Source organism: Trichosurus vulpecula, chromosome 1, assembly GCF_011100635.1.
Source record: "Trichosurus vulpecula isolate mTriVul1 chromosome 1, mTriVul1.pri, whole genome shotgun sequence".
NCBI classification, from domain to species: domain Eukaryota; kingdom Metazoa; phylum Chordata; class Mammalia; order Diprotodontia; family Phalangeridae; genus Trichosurus; species Trichosurus vulpecula.
In genome coordinates this window covers 278,027,170-278,047,251 of record NC_050573.1, presented here as the reverse complement: position 1 = coordinate 278,047,251, position 20,082 = coordinate 278,027,170, and the positions used below count along the sequence as shown (strand labels likewise).

The following is a 20,082-nucleotide window of genomic DNA, read 5'->3' as shown; positions in this document are numbered from 1 at the left end:
GCCTTGGATGCTCAGCACCTTTTGACTCCCTCAGCCCCCTCTCCCTTCTGATTGGAGGACCATAAGGTGGAGCACTAAACACCACCCAAAGCTTTTTTTTTTTATAGAAAGCAGGACCTGGACTTCTCAGATAGCTCCACTTTCCATCTGTAGTTCTTCTTACTCTGAACTATGTGAAACAATATGCCTCTTCTCCCGATGTACCCTAGTGTCCTTCCTCCCATCCCCCACCAGTTTCCTTTTGTGTGTTGTCTTCCTCTATTTGATAGTAATCTCCCTGAGGGCAGGGATTTTATTTGTCTCTTTATTTGTATCCTCTCTGCCTACCACAGTACCTGGCACCTAGTAGGTACTTAATAAATGTTTATTGAATTGAATTGAATATTGAATCAAGCGACTTGCCCAGGATCACACAGGTAGGAAATGTCTAAGGCTAGACTTGAACTCAGGTCTTCTTAATTCCAAGTCAACCCGATCTTTTATTTGTTGTCTCCGAATACATTTTTATTTTCTCTTTTACTTAGGACTTGTTAGTTATTCCTAACCATTGGAATGTATCAGGCCTTTCCCTCTCCCCATGTCCAATGGGGCAATGATTCAACAGCAAATATACTTTCATTCAGTTTAAAGGTCCATTGATTAGAATAAGTTTTGTGCTAAAAATGAATAAAGAGTAGATGCATACAAAGCAATATTCGAAATGGTTTTGTTTGTCATGTAAGCTACCATCTAAATCTAGATGGAGATGTTCAAGGCAATCTGAGAAACATTGAGACATTACCTTATTTTTAATCCAACAGAATATACTCTTATTACTGAATATTTTCCAGTTTCACATGCTGGGTAATGAAAAATGTGTTGCCTTGCCCACTTTTCCTAATCTGCTTTAGAGCATCATATCATTAATTATTATGTTGCATTAAATATTGTTTTTTCTTAAGTTCGTATATCAGAGAAAAGGAGACTGCTTTAAAAAAACCCAAACTTCAAAAGCCAAAGTGCATGTTTAAAAATATTTATTTTTAGAGTAACTTTACTTTGTCTTGATGATTTGATGATAATCTTACATCGCATTAAATAATGTGTACGTTTTAAAGTCTTTAACAAATATTTACCATCTTTTCAACTTGACAATTTGCTTTAAAGTGACAAGGCATAATGGTGATAGCCTGAATAAATTTTCCTTTCTGCAGATTCCTTTGCAACCAATTGAAGTAAATGTAGATAGACCTATTGTCTAGTACTTTGTGTTGCAAATAATAGGTATGATTTTCAATTGTTCTGGCAGAAAATTTTGATAGACCTATGAATAGTTAGATTTACTATGAGATGTCTTTCATAATCAAGACATTTTTCACCTGCAACACTCCTACAAAATCAGCATGGATTCTTGACCAAAGTTTTCTGGTCATCTCCCAGCAACAAGTGATCTTTCCTTGCTCATACCACTCTATTTCGATCCTTCCTATTCTACTCCAGACAGCATGGTTTAAACAGATAGCTTGGTTTAGTTTATTAAATAGAGTCCATATGTCTGCTCAGGCCTCTTTAAAGTGGGGATAACAACAATACCTGCCTCGTAGAATTGTAGTGAACACCAAATGAGACACTTTAAGCAAAGCACTTTTATAAAAGTAAAAGCGTTTTATAAATGGGAAATGTTATCATTTGTTGTAGCATCTATCTGATTCTGTATACATAATCAGCAGCGAGGTGGCTCAGTGGATCGAGTCCAGGGCCCAGAGTCCCATGTCCCCAGAACCCAACATTGTGCATGGCAGAGTAGGCACTCAGTAAATTTTTGATTGACAAGTGTTCATCCTGCTTCTGCCTGAACCAACACTGAGCAGGGCAAGTTTTCCCAAAGTAAGCATTCATTAAATGCTTGAGGAACTGCACTGTATTGCATTGCACTGAAGACTGGGGATATTCATGAATTATGTTGAATAATTTGTCATATACTTTACTCCTTGGTAGGGGCCGCAATATCAGAATCAATTTTAAGCTTACAAGATATAGCTTCTAGGCAAGCTTTCCTGACTGGGGATGCTTAGTTCTCATTAGGTTGCTTCCCTGAAGTTCATCTTGGAGGAGAAGAGACTGGAGGATTTGAGTCAGGGCGGAGGACTGCAGGGAACCCCTTATAGCCTTTCTTAGGGCAAGAAGGATTTCCTAGAGTTTTTCAGGCTCCGGATCTGAGATTGTCTTCATTTCAGGAGGCAGCTGGTGGCACCAATGGACAAGCATTGAGCTTGGAGTCAGGAAGACCCCAATTCAAATCTGGCCTCAGAAACGCAGCAATTTTGTGACCTTGGGCAAGTCACTTAACCTCTGTCTGCCTAATTTTCCTCAGCTATAAATGGGGATAATGATAGTACCTACCTCACAGGGTTGTTGTGAAGGCCAAGTGAAATAATATTTGTAAAGTGCTTAACCCAGTGCCTGGCACACAGTAGGTGCTTAATAAATGCTTATACCTTTACCCTCTCCTCAGAAATATAAATGTAAAATCAGGAAATACAAATGTAAGACAATGGACTAGTATTCATTACATAGCTATTAGTCACTAGGCACTGTGTGAGGCACTGGGAATACAAAAATTTAAAAAAAAACAGTTCTTTCCCTCAAGGAGCTTACATTCTACTGGAAGCTAAAACACATGCATATATTTCAGTAGTTCAGTCATTTTTCAGCTCCATCCAACTCTTCGTGACCCCATTTGGGGTTTTCTTGGCAAAGATGCTGGAGTGGTTTGTTATTTCCTTCTCCAACTCATTTTACAGAAGAGGAAACTGAGGCTTATCTAAGGGTTAAATGACTTGCCCAGAGTCACACAGCCAGCAAGTGTCTGAGGCCAGATTTGAACTCAGGAAGATGAGTCTTCCTGACTCCAGGCTTGATGCTCTACCCACTATGCCACCTAGCTGCTGAGCATATATAAGCATATACAAATAATATGCAAGATAAATTCAGAAATAAAAGATTCTTTAGTGAGGGGAAAACATTTGTAGCTAGGGGTTTAGGTCTTGTATATGAGATGACATTTAAACTGAGTTTTGAAGGACACCAGGGATTCTTAGAAGTGGAGGTGAGGAAAGGGTATATTCCATGGAGGTGGAACAGCCCATTCTCAGGCTCAGAGAAGAGAGATGGAGTGCTACACATGAGGAAAAGCAAGAAAGCCGCTGTGGCTGGATCATTGAATATGTGAAAGGGAGTAACACAAGGCTGTAAAGGTAGCTTGGAGCCAAGTTGGGAAGTCTTAAATGCCAAACAAAGGAATTTGTAAATATAATCAGATCTGTTTTTAGAGATGTTGCTTAAACATTTTTTTTTCTGTTGATTTCCCCCATGGATGCCTCATAGGTATATTTTGAAAAGAACACATTTTAGAAACACGATTGCATTATCTACTAAATTCAGTTTAACTTACAGTGATTTACTCCAAACAAACTTCATTTGGTTTCATTCCAAGCGCCCTCTTTCCTGGCAATCAAATTTAATTCCTACCAGCCACTCCTGATCGCTACAGAGAAGGCATCATTCTCCATATTTGTAGACTTCATTAGTTTCAGAATGAACCAATATGATCTATTAAAATTCATCAGTGATTTCTGTTTTGTAAGTGTTCTCTCATGGTACCTTTTTCTGCTTCAGAAAGACAAGTCTTTCAATATAGCTTTGATTCGAATTTATATCATCAGTATAAAACAGGTGAATTTATGAACTAATGATACAGATCTGTTAGGTTCATAAAAACTCTTCACCATGATTCTCCCTTAATTCAGAAGTATGGGAGATGGCAATAGAACCTATTTATAAACTCCAGCTCTCTTGGAAATGGCTGAAATAAAATATGAAAATGACATCAGTTGCAGCAAAGTAAATGGAAGCTGTATCTCTTTGTGTATATTCTCTGAGAAATGATATAACAAGATTGGATGTGAGTCCATCTTCTCAATAGAAACTATATGAATATACATGGATCCAAATATTCTCACCCTCTTTTAAATCATAAGAGCAGCTATAGCAGCTTAGTTTCCTACATGGGACAAAAGAAAGAAAATATAATACATGGACCCATTATTTTTCTTTAGAAGAACATATAAGTGCATGAGTCTATGCAGTTTTGTGTCTCAGCTGCTACTTCAGTGACCTTAGGAGTGCTAAACATCTTACTATACAGTAAGTTATGGACAGGTACGCATAGTCTGCATCTGCAGGAGCCCAAGTTTCACCTTGGAAATGGTATGTGATGTCAGAATTGCAAGGTTCTGTGACTTAGAAAACTGTCAACTGAAGAGCAAGGTATTGGGTTCAGAAACATAACAGTGGAATGAAAAGATGAAATAAACTCCAAAGTCCCTTCCAGCTCTAATAAATTTTAAGACCTTATGATTCATGGTGCAGTGGATAGAGTGCTGGCATTAAAGTCAAGAAGACCTGAGTTCAAATCAGACCTCAGATACTTACTAGCTGGGTGACCCTGGGCAAGTCACTTAATTCTGCTTGCCTCAGCTTCCTCATCTGTAAAATGAGCTGGAGGAGGAAATGGCAAACCACTCCAGTAACTTTGCCAAGAAAACTCCAAATGGGGTCACAAAAAGTCAAATATGACTGAAACAATTAAACAACATCAAAAATTTAATTACTGTATATTTTACTATTTTTTTCCATTCCTGAACCTCATCGTATAGTGAATTTCCAGTAAAGGTGCAGAATGCCAGTTTTTCTGCAAACTATAATCTTAGAGAATTTCTTGGGTGTACTGAGATACCACCAATATATGTAAAGGTTTTGAACACAAGTTTTTCTAAGACAGGTTTCTATCCATTGTGTCATCCTGATTCTTTCTGAATTTTATATAGATGAGGGTATGCCCTGTTTTTTGATGTTGTTCAGTCCTTCAGTCATATGTGACTCTTTATGACATCTGGGGTTTTCTTGGCAATGACATTGGAGTGGTTTTCTGTTTCTTCCTCCAGGTCATTTTACAGATGAGAAAACTGAAGCAAACAGAGTTAAGTGACTTGTCCAGGGTCCCAGAGCTAGTAAATGCCTGAACCTAAATTTGAATTCAGGTCTTCCTGATTACAGACTGCTGCTCTAACCACTGTATCACCTGGGCCTTGTTTAGACCTCACCAAAGTTGAAGCTCATAAAGGGCATAGCAGAGACACTGAAATGCATGGGAAAAACTCTTTAAGATATAAAGGAAGCATTTTATACCTTGGAAGGGATTTGAGGCTGACTGGCTCAACTGAAGTTAGTGAAAATGAATTTGCCAGGAACTCAGGCTGCCTGGCTATCTTTGTTCCCAGGCACTCATCTTCATAATACTGCATCAGGAATTTGGGAAATATAACTAGACTGGTCACAATCAAGAAGGGTGGGAACAAACCCTATGAATCAAACCTTTATCAGCTGTGGGCATGTCTGGTCCTTTCTTTGAGGATCCATCCCTCTGCCACAGGGATCTGTTCTGTGAAAGTCCTCCTTTGGGTTGACTGAGAAGCCAAGAGCAGACTGACTCCTCTCCGAGTCCCTCCCTTCCTCTCTCCCTCTCCCACCAACACTTTCCTCCAAAGTGAGGAAAGAGTTGGAGTTCCCAGTGGGCCAGGTTTGGCAGAAGTACATAAGCACATAGTCTCTGGATGGAGGAGGAGCCAATGCTCCCAGGGAACAAAGTACCATCAAGTCAGGGGAAGGGTGGGAAGGGTGAGAGGAGAGCTGGGAAACTATTTATGAACAAATAGTTTCTTGTCTGTCTGTTTGTCTGAGAAACTTTAAGCCTTAATAAAGGGATGGTTTGAGCTGAAAAAAAAAGGAGGGTGAGATCCCTCCTTAAAATACCTACACTGTCACACAGCGTAGGCTAGATCTCTCTCTACCTCCTCCCTGGATGCAATAAACTTCAGAGCTGAGGCCCTGCAGAAGAAAGACCTCTGGCAATCCTAGGGCAAAGTTCACTGCTCTTGCTGAAGGAACATGGTAATATTCTGCCTGAAAATACAGAACACTGTAACACTCCTGGTAAAAGGAATCCAGGAAGACCCAGCTGAGCCAAAGGCCAGAGATAGGGGAGAGTGAAGAAGCCCATTGAAGAGGGAGCACAGAGAGTGAGGTAGATTGGCCAGAAACACTGTGGGCTTTACAGAACCCAGGGGCTGAGTGTTCTGCCTGGCCCAGTCCGGCAATAACCCAGTGGCTGAGTGAACCGCCCCCCCCCTTCACCAACTGAAAAATTTATTAATGCTCAGCTCACCAGCAAAGTAAAGTTACTGAACTATATGAATCAGGACTCATTCATATCCAGGAGTGGGAAGTGAAAAAAAATCCTCCTAGCCATAAGGTTGGGACAACAGTAGGTTTTGTAGATTGCGCCAAAATGGAAGTAGGAGGAGCCAGATTTTGGTTTTTGCACTTAATAAAACTTGTGTGTGTTTGTGTGTGTGTGTGTGTGTGTGTGTGTGTGTGTGTGTGTGTGTGAGAGAGAGAGAGAGAGAGAGAGAGAGAGAGAGAGAGAGAGAGAGAGAGAGACAGAGACAAAAGAAAGAGAGATAGAGACAGAAATAGAGATATGGAAACAATGAGAGATGCCTATCAAGGCAAGGACACACAGAGACACACAGACAAAGACAAGGACAAAGAGACAGAATATTTATAGTAGCTTGGAAAGCTACTGATGTGGAAATATTCCATATTGACAAACAAACAGGTGCTATAGAGAGATTAAATAACTTGCCCACCCTGAGGAAGCTATTATGTGCCCTGGTCAGGCCACATCTGAGCTATTGTGTTCATTATTACATAACACATTTTAGAGAGGACACTGAATACCTGAAGAACACCCAGGATTATGACATACAAGAATCTGTTGAAGCAAATGGGAATGTTTATTTTAGAGAGAAGACTCTGGTGTGGGTGAGGATGGTGGTGGGCCATAGGTTATAATCCCAGGTCTTTTTGACTTCAAGGAGGTTTTCTAGCTCTCTACATTTACTATATCACAGTACCTCTCAAATGTACAATATATCTGTCATATATGTGTATATGCATACACATGTGCACATATCCATCTATGCATGCGGGTAAATCAAAGAATGAAGGATTTTAGGGGAAAAAAGATTAACAGCTATATATCAGCTATCCATCCTATAAACAGTTTCATCCAAAGGCTGCAGATTTTTCTTCATTAAATCCTTCTTTCCACTTTTTTTACCCCGTTGTTCTGAATCTCAAACTTGGTGGCATGTTTTTAATGTGGCAAATGCCAAAATTTATATAAAATGGGGTTTTAAAAACACCCCGTGTTTCTGAAAATTTATAATCTACGTTAGTATGTCAGTATAACTTCTAAACATGGAAAATATGGATAAACTTCCAGGTAGCTTGTTGTAGGGTTCAAGACAAACCAGACAGGGCATAAGAAAATCTGGGGTGTACTTCTTCTACTACTAATTACCTCCCTCATATAGCAGAATTATTTAGGGTTCAGACTTGATTTCCCCACCCGTAAAATGAGAGAGAATTGGACTGAGGTGATCTCATTTTCCTTACACCTCTAAAATTCTAAGAATCTATGACTGTGGTACGTAGAGTACATTAGAAAAAATGGATATTCACATCTGCATAGTATGCCAATTTGCAATTTCCCGTAAATCAAAGACCCAATCTGCTTTTATGCACTTTGTTTTTAGCACCACCTTCACTTTGGGGTTTAATTTAACTGTAGCTAATCCACTCTCTTGCCAGAAATGGTCTTCCTATTGCAGATAATAAAATCCCATTTTATGCTTCTCCTTATTTGCTGCTCAAAAGGTCATTAAAATCCATTTTGTACAATGTTCCCCACTTTCTTTGTCTTTTCATTTTTTTTTATCAGAATCTATCCCATTCAAAAGTGAAAATGGCATTCTGCTATAAATGTGACCTTGGAGAAGGAGGTCTCCTTCAGCTAAAGAACTAGATTATGTTCAATCTCAGACAGTTACCTTTGGGTTTATGTCTCTTTTAACAGAATCAGGACAGTTAAAACTTCTTAAAACCTTTAAATTTTCTAGTTGCCTTTTCAAAGTCAATTCAGAGATGATTAATTCCTGAATATTAATTTGGAAGATTAGATGACCACTGCTCCTTTCTCAAGTATTTTGCTCACAGTAGGCACTGGAAATCCATGATATTATCAATTCCATGAAATAAAAGTTGAGCATCAAACTGGAGTGGAAAATATAGGATTTGTAGAACACATAGCAAATGAAATGTCACTAAAATCCTTCTCTTCTATTAAGGCTCACCTTAGTTGTCACCTTCCCCATGAAGTCTTCCCCAATTCTACCAGTTTAAAATGATTTCTCCTCAAGTTTTTGGAGAGCATTTGGTCTGGATATCTTCTATGCCCCATCTCATTTTGCTTGTTATCATAGTAGTTTGGATACGTGTTGTCTCAATCAACAGATCAAGAAGGATTTAATAAGTACCTACTTTTCCAGGCACTGGGTTGGATGTTGGACATAAAAATGGCAATGAATGAAACACTCCCTATTCATAAGTAGCTTACAATCTGATGGGGAGAGGATAAAGATCTATGTGTATATATATGTATATATATACATATACACACATGTATGTCATATGTATATAATTATATATAAATAACTAAAGAGTTGTTAGTTAACACAAAGTAGTTACGTAAGTGTAAATTACAATATAAATTCCAGAAGTGGAGGGACTGTATCACTTATGATCTTTGCATCCTAGGCATGTAACACGTTGCCTTGAACATAGCAGATATTTAATAGTTGCTTGCTGAACAAGATGGGTTGGATGGCAATGTTGAAGAATGACAGCTAGAGTGCTCCACTTTCAGCCTCACAATGTAAGGGGAAATCAAAGAAGGACTCGAACTTGTTGGTTGGACTCCCTGAGGTGAAATTTATGAGTGGGCATCACCAATAGACAGTCAGGATGGGTAGATATGGGTCATCATTATTAGAGGAAACATCCTGATTGGTGGGATCACAGTTCCATTAGTGTATCTAAGAATTTAAAATTATAAAAATGATGATGATGATGATGATTTGTTTAAGGTACTAACCTACATTCACTAAAAATATGGATTTCAAATGAGCCCCGTTTTCTTTTTTGATGTGTTTGCTTGACTTTTAGACTAGATCAAGGAAACAATGTAAACGCTGTCTAACTAGATTTCAGTGAAGCATTTGAAAAAGGCTGTCAGACTAATCTTGTATATGATCTAGAGAAATGCATTAAAAGACGGTACCATTGTTATCCTCAGTGACTGAAATAAATACATGAGAGGCAGCTCTTGAGTTATAATACTGAATAGACCAGCAAACTCTGTGGGAGTTTACACTCAGGTAAAAGAAAATGATGGAACATGAGTTCATAGAATTATAGTTTAGCACAATGGCTACCCAGGCACCATGCAGTTTAAGCCACAGGGCTGGTGATCTATTCTTGTCCCTTACCTTTACTGGTCCTTATGATTTACCCAGATTCAGCTTGGGAAGATTGACCTATCTGCTAGGAAACATTCCCCTCCCCCCCAATTTTAACAGTTATTGGCTCGAGCTCCCACTATGACTACTCTGCAAGAAGTTGCTCATTGTAGACATGATTACGGGTTCAAAGTCTAAGGTTTCCTCCTAATACCTCAAAGAGAAAAATCAGAGAAGTCTCTGATATACAACATAAGCCAGGTAAAGGACAGGTAGATAGTGCCTCTTTCTCTGATGTAGAGGCTTCTGCTTGGTTGTTCTGGAGTGATTAGTGAAAGTTCATGATAAAGGTTCACATGTCTTCATCATCCCCATTCCTATCCCCAGCAGTAGCAGGTACAAGGCTGTTAACAGGGAGGGGATTGGTGCTTCAAACAGAGGGCAAAATTTGAATTTAGGCTTGATGGTATCTTCAGTGCCTCGGAAATAAATGCATCAGAGGCAGCAGTTAGGTTTTCAATATTTCTCACATCCATCTCTTCCTTTTTTATTTCCACTGCTGCCACCAGCATTCATATTCTCATTACTACCACCCCGACTGTCACAATAGCCTTCTTTCAGGTACTCCTCTCTTCACCTTTTTGGCTGGGGGCAAGGGGAGCTCGATCTGTGATTTCAATAGTCTAGGGGACTCCTGGTGAAAAATCTCCCTCTTCTAATGCAGATTGGCATCTGCTATGAAACTTGGACTTTTACAGAATTCCTTAGGGCACTGAGAGATTGAGTGAATTGCAGTATGTGTGTATACACAAATACATACATATACATAAATACATACACACATATGTGTATATGTATACACACATATACACAGACACATACATACACATATATATTTTGCTTAAGTGAGGTACTTACCTAGATTCACTACTGTAGTAATATATTATGTATGTTGTGAAATATCACTAAAATATGAAGCTTAAAAGTGAGATATCTGTGAAATATTATTTAAGATATTTATTTTATTCAGAAGTGGTAAAAAATCCTTTTTGCTGTCAGTAAATATTGTTGCAAATAATATTTCAGTTAAATAATTTGGGTAAATGTGCTTCATTACTTCTGGAAAGTTTGGTTTAGCACTTTGTGTTAATAAATTAAGTATATTTTTATACTTGGCCTTAATGGTTATCTTTTATAGCTGAAAAAGCTACTTCACAAAGTAGTATAGATCCAAATGGAAGGAGGGCATCATTGGCTATGTTTACTAAGTAATAATGTTCACTTTTCAGTCCCATCCCCTAATTATGCATAGGTTTTTTGGTTGAAATTTTGCTAGTAAATTCTATTCTTCCATGATATCATTTGTCCATTCAATTTTTTTGCAAATTAATCAAAAGATGCTATAGCTTCATATTTTTAACAAACGGGTTTAAAACCTCCTGAAAGTCATTGTTTGGAAGCTTTCAGAAGCAGTTTAGGAAATTCTACCTCAAAAGTTTTTTGATTTGAAAGTTTTTATAGGTAACGTCATTTTTTTATTATTTATTTTTATTTTTAGTTTACAACAGACGGTTCTACATAATTTTGAGTTCCAGATTTTCTCCCCTCCCTCCCACCTCCCTCCCCAAGACGGCATGAAATCTCATATAACTACCACAAAAAACTTCACATTGAATTAATTTATACACTAGTCAAGTTGCGGAGAAGAATTATGAACAATGGAATGAATCATGAGAAAGAACAAACAAAACCAAAAAAAAAAAAAAAACAAAACCCAAAAACAAAAACAAAAGAGAAGAGACAAAGGCGAGCATGAAGTGTGCCTCAATCTGCATTCAAACTTCATATTTCTTTCTCTGGATGTAGATAGCATTCTCCATCTTGAGTCCTTTGGAGTTGTCCTTGTACCTTGTGTTGCTGAGAAGAGCGAAGTCTGTCAGGGTTGGTCTTCACGGAATCCATATATCTGTGGTTGTGTACAATGTTCTCCTGGCTCTGCTCCACTCACTCAGCAAGCATTATGTCATGTAGGTTTTTCCAGGTTGTTATGAAGTCCATATCATCCCCATTTCTTATGGCACAATAGTATTCCATTACCTTCATATACCACAACTTGTTCAGCCATTCCCCAATTGATGGGCCTCCTTTGATTTCCAATTCTTGGCTACCACAAAAAGAGCCGCTATAAATATTTTTGTACATATGGGTCCTTTTCCCGCTTGTGTGATTTCTTTGGGATACAACCCTAGAAGTGGTATTGCTGGGTCAAAGGGTATGAACATTCCTGTGGGCGTAGTTCCAAATTACTCTCCAAAATGGCTGGATCATCTCACAACTCCACCAGCAATGTAACAATGTTCCAATTTTCCCACATCCTCTCCAGCATTTATCATTTTCCTGTTTTGTTATTTTAGCCAATCTGACAGGAGAGATGTGGTATCTAAGAGTTGTTTTGATTTGCATTTCTCTAATCAGTATTGATTTAGAGCATTTTTTCATATGCCTATAGACAGCTTTAATTTCTTCCTCTGAAAACTGCCTGTTCATATCCTTTGACCATTTCTCAATTGGGGAATGGCTTGTATTCCTGTATATTTGCCTCAGTTCCCTGTATATTTTAGAAATGAGGCCTTTATCAGAGATACTAGTTGTAAAGATTTTCTCCCAATTTTCTGCTTCCCTTCTAATTTTTGTTGCATTGGCTTTTTTTGTACAAAAACGTTTCAATTTGACATAATCAAAATTATCCATTTTGCATTTTGTAATGCTCTCTATCTCTTGTTGGGTCATGAATTCTTTACTTTTCCATAAATCTGATAAGTAAACTATTCCTTGCTCTCCCAAATTACTTATAGTATCAGCCTTTACTCCTAAGTCATGAACCCATTTTGACTTTATTTTGGTATATGGTGTGAGATATTGGTCTATGCCCCGTTTCTGCCCTACCATTTTCCAATTTTCCCAACAGTTTTTGTGAAATAGTGAATTATTAGCCCAGAAGCTGGTCTCTTTGGGTTTATCAAAGAGTAGATTGCTATAGTTGTTGACTTCTCCATCTTGTATTCCTATCCTATTCCTCTGATCCACACCTCTGTTTCTTAGTCAGTACCAGGTAGTTTTGATGACTGCTGCTCTGTAGGACAGTTTAATATCTGGTATGTCTAGGCCACCTTCTCTAGCATTTCTTTTCATTAATACCCTAGATATTCTAGACCTCTTGTTTTTCCAAATGAATTTTGTTATAATTTTGTCCAGCTCAGTAAAATATTTTTTTGGTAGTTCGATTGGTATGGCACTGAATAGATAGATTAATTTAGGTAAAATTGTTATTTTTATTATATTAGCTTGGCCTAACCACGAGCAACTGATATTTTTCCATTTATTTAGATCCAACTTTATTCACGTGAAAAGTGTTTCATAGTTATGTTCATATAGGCCCTGGGTTTGCCTTGGCAAATAGACTCCCAAATATTTTATAGTGCCTTCAGTAACTTTGAATGGAGTTTCTCTTTCTATCTCTTGCTGTTGGGCTTTGTCAGTAATGTATAGGAATGCTGAGGATTTATGTGGGTTTCTTTTATATCCTGCAACTTTGCTAAAGTTGTTTATACATATATATGTCAGTCTTGAGAATGGTACAGCTATTGTGACAATTGAAAGGGATACACATAGATTGTGAATGCCTGTATAAATTAACTGATGTAAAGATAAAAAACATAAGTAAGAGATGTAAAGGGAGGACTACGAGAGAAGAGGTAAGGAGGTAGTAGAGAAGGGTAAATTACACCAAATGAAGAGGCACAAAAACATATTATAGTAGAGGGAAAGAAGGGAGGGAGAAGAGCAGTATTTGAGCTTCACTGTCATCTGATCTGGTTCAAGAAGGGACCCTGATAAGTTTAGAAATCTAACTTGACCTACGGGAAGTAGGAGGGGAAGGGGGGGAAAGAAAGGGAGGGGGGTGGTCAGAAGGGAGGGGAGAAGTAGCAAGTGGGAAACGGTAAGATAAGGGAGGGGAATAAAGAGGGAGGGTAAACTGAGGAAGGCGGCAGTCAAAAGCAAAACTTTGTTGAGGAGGAGAAGGGGAAAGGGAGAAATAAAAGCATAAACAGGGCGAAATAGGATGGAGAAAAAGACACAGATAGAAATCATAACTCTGAACGTGAATGGGATGAACTCTCTCATAAAACAGAAGCAGATAGCAGAATGGATTAAAAACCACAATCCTACAATATGCTGTTTACAAGAAACACATTTGAAACAGGGGGATACACACAGGGTAAAGGTAAAAGGCTGGAGTAAAATATATTGCGCCTCAGCTAAAGTGATAAAAGCAGGTGTAGCAATCCTAATCTCAGAGAAAGCAAAAGTAAAGATAGATTTAATTAAAAGAGATAAGGAAGGACATTATATCCTGCTAAAAGGCACCATAAACAATGAAGCAATACCATTGTTTAACATATATGCACCAAGTGGTAAGGCATACAAATTCTTAGAGGAGAGGTTAAGGGAGTTACAAGAAGAAATAGACAGCAAAACTATAATATTGGGAGACCTCAACCTCCCCCTTTCTGAACTTGATAAATCTAACCTCAAAATAAATAAGAAAAAAAAGTTAAGGAGGTAACATCATTTTTAACAACAAAATCATATATTCTGAAAAACCCATTTAGAGATTTTTTTATAGCAGAAGTTTCTTTAGAAAAACAGTTCCTTTTTTACTGTTAAAATATTATGTTTATCTTGATGGATAGAAAGGGCAAGTGTGTATGTTTTTCTGAAAGTGTGTTCTAGGTAGCACACTCCTATAGCCGTTAGTCTTCTCCAAAAAGATCAGCAAATTAGGAACATTTGCCTTTTTATTAAAAAAAATGTGTAACTCATTATTAAGTTCAACAAGCATTTTGCCATGATATAAATAGCAAAATCCTGCAAAAGATTTTCGTGGTCACTCACCATTAAACATCTTGTCAAAACTGATTAAATCATTACTTTTTAGGTCATTGTTGCTAATGGAAAGGGCTCATATACTCGAAGTAGAAGAAGTAGCAGTGTTGTCATTACATTTTTGTTCATCTGTGCTCTTATTAGAATTATATTAAAATTTCATTTTCTTTATGGAAATCTTTTAAAGCCATGCATCCATTTCATGAGGATTAGTTTATTTAAACTTCTATAACGGTATATGTTTACATGTGGATAGATCTATCTAATCCACACATCCAAATAGCCAGGTATAAGTGTCATTTGTATATCATTTTTTTTGTTTGGAATATTGATCATGCATCAATGTACTAGATATTAGTGAAGTTTAATTTCTTTTTTTGATGTAAACAAATATAATTAATACATACACATGGAAATCATAATATTTTCTTCCCATACAATGTCTGACACAGAATAAGTGCCTAATAATATTGTAGACTGACACCCCATCTAATAGTCTTACATTACACCCATGTTGTGGCCACACCATTTTTTGAGACCATTTCTCTAAGGTACCTATAGCACATTGTGGGCAACATTGGTCATATCAGCCTTATTATGGTTCTGACTAAAAACCTCCAAGATTCTCTGGAAGGAAAGAAGTTTGGCAAGAGATCAGGTCTATCCTTAAGTATATTTAAAAATAAGTCAGACTCTGTGCTATCCCAGCATAGAGAAATTCAAAAAAGATCATTTCTCATAATTCCCTACTGTGAATTGTCTATATTGGTCACACAACTAAGCTGGCAGGAACAAAGCTAAGCATCTCTGGTTTGCTAATGTCTAATCTAAAGGAGTCATTAATCCCCATTAGATATAAATGGGGTATGCTATTGTTAATGAAGCCTACTTTAGCTGCAGGTCTACCCCGGGGTGCTGGTGGGAAGCTTTAGATGCCTGTTAAGGTCTGCAATTTGCTAATAACCTTTGCTTTTCTACTCCATTTCATTCTCCCTCTCTCTCATCTCTGTTCATTTGTAGCTGACCATTCATTCACTAGCTGTCTGTCTTCATTATACTGTCTCATTTTTTTTAAAGATTACATCAGGGGATGTCTTAGGGATGCCACTGTCAAAACTGTGATCCCCTATGATATCCAGTCAAAAGGCATGTGGATTCATTGGTAACATCAGATGTTAGTGATACCCAGAATAAGAATTTTCTACAAAGCCCCTCTTGAAGAGAGGAATACACAGACATCTGCAGTTTTGATATATTAGAACTGCATTGAACATATTGGGCTTTACCTGCAAACACTGAGCTTTCCTGCATGATTCCAATGTGGGACTGCATCGCTTTTATAGGCCATGAATTTTAAACACCTGTAGTTTTCTCAGATAATTACCATTCCCATCCAACACATCTGGATCCTGTGTGTTAATCAATAATTATTTAATTACACTGTTATGCCTTTTATGCTAATTAAGCTTTGGAAACAATGTAATTATGTTGCTTCTGAAATAACTTGTTTTTAGTGTATCTTATAACATTGTGCATTCATAATTCATATATGGCCATATATTGCATACACAGATCTAATTTGAAAAATTAGATTTTTTCCCCAATATGTATGTTTTTGCCAAGTTCATTATCTAGGAAAACTGAAATCTTTGTTTTATATTTTAAGTAGAAAAATCCTAGTATTTGGGAAGGAAGAACCTGATTTTTTTTTTGTAAGATAGGGGAGAAAAATGTTAGGGATAGCTAATATTTATGATTAAAGAAGTACGATGCAAAATGTTTTTTTTTTAATTGTTCACCTTTGAAGTGACATGGTCTAGAAGAAAGAGCTATAATATATGTCAGGACACTTGAGTAGTAGGACTGATTCTCCCTAGTAGCTGTGTGACCTTGGACAAATCATTTATCCTCTATGGGACTTACTTTTTTTGTGTAAAATGAGTGATTTAGACTGGATGATTTCTAAGGTCTTTTCTCATTTAAAAATCTGTGAATCATAAGGAATAGGACACTTTCTCCAGATTTATAAAGAGTACTTGTAATTTCCATCTTAAAAGAGAATAATTTCCTATTCGTTAATAAGGCCAGGCCTAGTACTGATTTTCTAAAACAAAATAAATATTCCCCACCCCCCACCAAGTCCTACTTTGATGTCTTAGCATGACGTTGTGGTAACCCTAGGTTCTCAAATGAAATGCAAAGACTGGAAGATCTTATCAAATTGAAAAGACTACCAAAGACTACCACTAATCCATCATGTTTTCTTATCCTCTAAGGACCAGCATGGATAACTATGCAGGGCCCATTTACTAAAAGGTTGGCCCTCTGGTGATGATATCCCCCTGTTTTTAACTATTTCTGTAGATTAGTTTCTAAGGCACTAGCTCCAATCTTAATACGTAGAGTGGAATGAGGGTCAATCAGAGTCCACTGGGAATGAAATGGATGTTTTCAGGGCCTTGGGGACAGGCCTAATGGCTCAATTTGTAATGCCTAGTGCACAAGAATTTCTGGGCCTGGGGAAGCCAGTGGTCATTGCCACTCTTGTAGGTCCAGCTGTATCTAGGTGAGGCAGTCACTGGAATGATATTTTGGGGATGTTTGTTTGAAGATATTCCAAAAATGAAGCAAGTATAATATTATTATTGTTTTATCAAAAACCTTTTTTCCCATTAAAATCCTAATGTCTCTATGACTGGTCAAAATTTCTAAGAAGGAGATTTAGATGGAGACCGAGCATTCCCAATTCACCTTAGAGTTAACCTTCCTCCTAGAGCAGAAGTTCTTTACTGGGGGATCTGTTAACTTAAATAATAAGTCATAACTATTTGAATATACAGCTATCCCTTCTGCATCACAGGGGTTAGAGACAGGGCACCCCCATGATCTAGAAAGTCCATGTAAATTTTTTTGACCCTCCCTTCATACCAGAGAAGAAATCTGAATTTTCTTTTTCTTTTACGGGGTGCTTACAGTACCTTATTATAAAATCTAGGTGAAGTATTTGGTCATCTTCTGGCCTTCACAAATTATCTGCAACTTCCCCAAAATTCCCATTTAATTTCTTATGGCAACCCATGGTATATTGAAACTGCCATGGGGAAAGTTGTTTTTGTAATATTTCTTTTTTATGTATTTATAAAGACTTTTCTGAGAAGGGGATCACAGACTCTGCCAGATTGCCAAAGGAGGCCAAGACATACTAAATGGCAAAGAACCTCTGCTCTAGAGTTATTGTGACTCAGACTTATGAAGTCTGGTATTCATTGCTATCTGTGGCTATGTGATGTAGTGGACAGAGTGCTGGGTCTGGAGTCTGGAATACCTAAATTCAAATCTAGGCTCAGATGTTAGCTGTGTGACCCTGGACAAGCAGCTTAACCTCTGCTTTCCTCAGTACCTTCATCTGTAAAATGGGGATAATTATAGCACCTACCTCTCAGGGTTGTTGTGAGGATCAAATGAAATTAAGTAATCATTTTGGAGTCAATCAGGGTTAAGAGACTTGCCTGGAGTGACACATCTAGTAAGTATCCGAGGGCACATTTGAACTCAGATCCTCCTGACTCCAGACCCAGCACTCTATCCACTACAGCACTAGCTGCCTCAGGTAAGTAATCATAAAGCACTTAGCACAGTGCCTGGAACATAGTAGGTGCTATATAAATGCTAGCTATTCATCATTATTAGGTTTTATGTCTGAGCCATTGCTCCCTATTCCATTGTGCTTCACTATTTCTGGACCTGAGATTCTACAATACTTTCTCCACCTTGAGTTGTCAAACGCAAGTGAAATCTAAATGTGTCAGAGGAAGTGGATGGTGGAGGCAGCTTGATGACTCGGGCTGCCCTTCCAAAAAATGACTGCTTGACATCAGGAGAAAAGGGAGCTTTGAGGGAGTTATCACCTCTGGGATAGTTCTGGAACCCCAGAAAAAAAGGATCTGTATATTATCTAACATGAACATGACAGAGTCTAAATTATAAAAATAATTTCGCCCAGGAACTTTGACAAGTTTTCTATCCTTTTGGTGCCAAAGGAGGAGCTCTTCATTACTGACTGTGGAAAAAAAAGCATTACTTGCATTAGCTGATATCTGACCATCTTATGATGAGTCTCTCTGCACTCAGCTTGGTCTTTGTAAGAATGATCAACTCTCTTAGTCTTCCCAGCTTGGTAGGACCTGCCAGAGCTTGTACACTTCTGGCATAGCCTTTGAAACCCTCAGTCACCTCAACTTATAACTAATTACTTTACTAGGTTAGGAATTTAGTGGAAACAGCCTTAGGAACTAACAGAAAATCAACTTGGATATGAGTGGATATGGGGTTACCATGTGACTCAGTGGATAGAGCACTTGGGCCTAAAGTCAGGATAGACCTGAGTTCAAATCTGACCTCAGACACTTACTAGCTGTGTGACCCTGGGCAAGTCATTTAACCTAATCCAATTCCATATACTGTAAAATACCCCATTTCGTGATTGTTTTGGTTCAGTCTATATGGTTTATTTTTTATTACTTTTTATATTTCTTGACAGAACAAATCTCCTTTTGGGAGAGCAACTCAAATGTCATTATTAATTAAGAAAGTACATATTCTATTTGATAGAATACCAGACAGAGTTAGGAAGATCTGGGATCCAATTTTGGCTCTGGTAATGACCAGCTTATGGAACCATAGACAAGTCATCTGACTTTTCTGAGTCCCATTTTTCTCATCTGTAAAATGATAATAGTGCGTATGTAAAGCCAATCAGTAAATGAAAAGATCTTTCCTGCTCATTCACTAGAATTCAGGTGGAGCTCTAGGTGGGGCCAGCAAAGGGAGGTCTGATTAGATCTTTGCTCCTAGGTGGGCCCCAAACCCCAACTTACTAGGTGTTAAGCCAATGTGGGCGTGAAGCCCTCAGGACCCTAAGGGAAGTTGCTAAGACCAGAGCCAATGGAATGTGCTTAAGTTCTGGTCATTCAGATGAAGTTCTAGTGGATCGGATTATATCTAAGGACTGTATAAAAAGAGAAAACAGAGCTTGGAGAAGCAGAAATGGTGGAAACAGGAGAAGGAGGAGCACCAGAAGCAGAACCAGCAGAAGCCGGAGCAGTAGAAGCTAGAGTAGTAGAAACTGAGGAACAGAAGGAGCTGAAGCAGCAGATGCTGAAGAAGCTGAGAAGCTGAAGGAGCAGCAGAGGCTGGAGAAACTGAGAATGAGGAGGAGCAGAAACTGAGGACTGAGAGCAGGGCAGAGAGCCAAAGCCAGCTTCCAGAGTATACAGACTGGAGGGTGCTGAGCAGGGGCTTCTTGTAGGAGGATCCTAGCATTGGGGGGAGCACAAGTATGGCTTGGCTTGCTGCCATAACATTTTTCTGTAACCTCCTGGTCACTATTGTGAGATGGGCATATTGGTTTTGGAAGGTTCTTGCCACAATATCTAATTGGGGGCATTGGTCCTTGGATCTGGTCCTTCGGAGTTTAAATAAATGCTTTAATTCCTCTGCCTTCTACTTAGAGAATTCCTTATATGCTGTGGTTCCAAACAATTCAGGCACGCTCATGGTCCTCTTCGAGGTCATGAACTTTGCCTTAATGATACAGCATATAATAGTCCCCCTCATGGGTAGTGTATTGTATGTAAAGCACTTTGTAAATTTTAGACCAAACCTGTGATTTTAA

The 20,082-nt window shown here is 38.1% G+C and overlaps 1 protein-coding gene across 1 annotated transcript in view; it reads right to left on the bottom strand.

The window, feature by feature from the left end:
- Positions 1-20,082, bottom strand: part of NKAIN3 (sodium/potassium transporting ATPase interacting 3) — a 451,267-nt gene that overhangs the window by 195,877 nt on the left and 235,308 nt on the right. The window lies entirely within an intron of this gene.